Raw genomic sequence first — 695 nt, forward strand, 5'->3', positions numbered from 1 at the left:
CCTGCCAGCATTTAGAGCGGAATTTGTGCTAAAGACTGGTGGGACCAGAGCTCGAAACACAGATTTCTAAGTACTTAAGCGATAATCAGGTTGGGATATTTTGTACTGAGAGGCTTCCTTATACGTGGAGACAACCTGCTAATGTTTGTTTTGAGACTTCTAAATCCCGGATGTTCCCAAATCCCTGTGTTGGCTGCCAAACAAAACCACTTGGTTAGGACAGAAACATTGTTGACACGTGCAGCATCCGGACTGATTGGGCAGTTACTCCCAACCTCTCCCACTTCTTTTCTATCATAAAAAGAGAAGATTTGTCTGATACCTGTTGCTTTTAGGAGACTCTCTTCAGAATTCACAAACGTTGACTTTCACGGAGCATCGCAGGTTTATTTTGTAACAGAATATCAGAGAAAGTTCATCCGATTGATGGTTCGTACAGAAAAGCTATAATGAAATGCCACAAGCAATTTATTATATTTAGGTGTTCTTGGCCTTCTGCCTTTATCCTCCTCGTTGCTTACAGTCTGCATGCTGGGCTATGCGGATTACTGTTACTGGGGAAACTATGTCTTCCAGTTATTTTAAAAGAAGAATGGCTTATCTCACTCTTGCAGCTCTGCGTAGCGTTCCCTGGGATCATGTCTAGTTAGCAGTATGTGACTCTGCTCAATGCGCAGTTCTTGACCGAGACAAAG

At 42.9% G+C, this 695-nt stretch overlaps 1 protein-coding gene across 1 annotated transcript in view; it reads left to right on the forward strand.

Moving 5' to 3' along the window:
• VBP1 (von Hippel-Lindau binding protein 1) overlaps positions 1–695 on the forward strand; it is a 6068-nt gene that overhangs the window by 2401 nt on the left and 2972 nt on the right. The window lies entirely within an intron of this gene.

This window comes from Pygoscelis adeliae, unplaced genomic scaffold (assembly GCF_000699105.1).
Source record: "Pygoscelis adeliae isolate BGI_AS28 unplaced genomic scaffold, ASM69910v1 Scaffold14, whole genome shotgun sequence".
Classification (NCBI taxonomy): Eukaryota; Metazoa; Chordata; class Aves; order Sphenisciformes; family Spheniscidae; genus Pygoscelis; species Pygoscelis adeliae.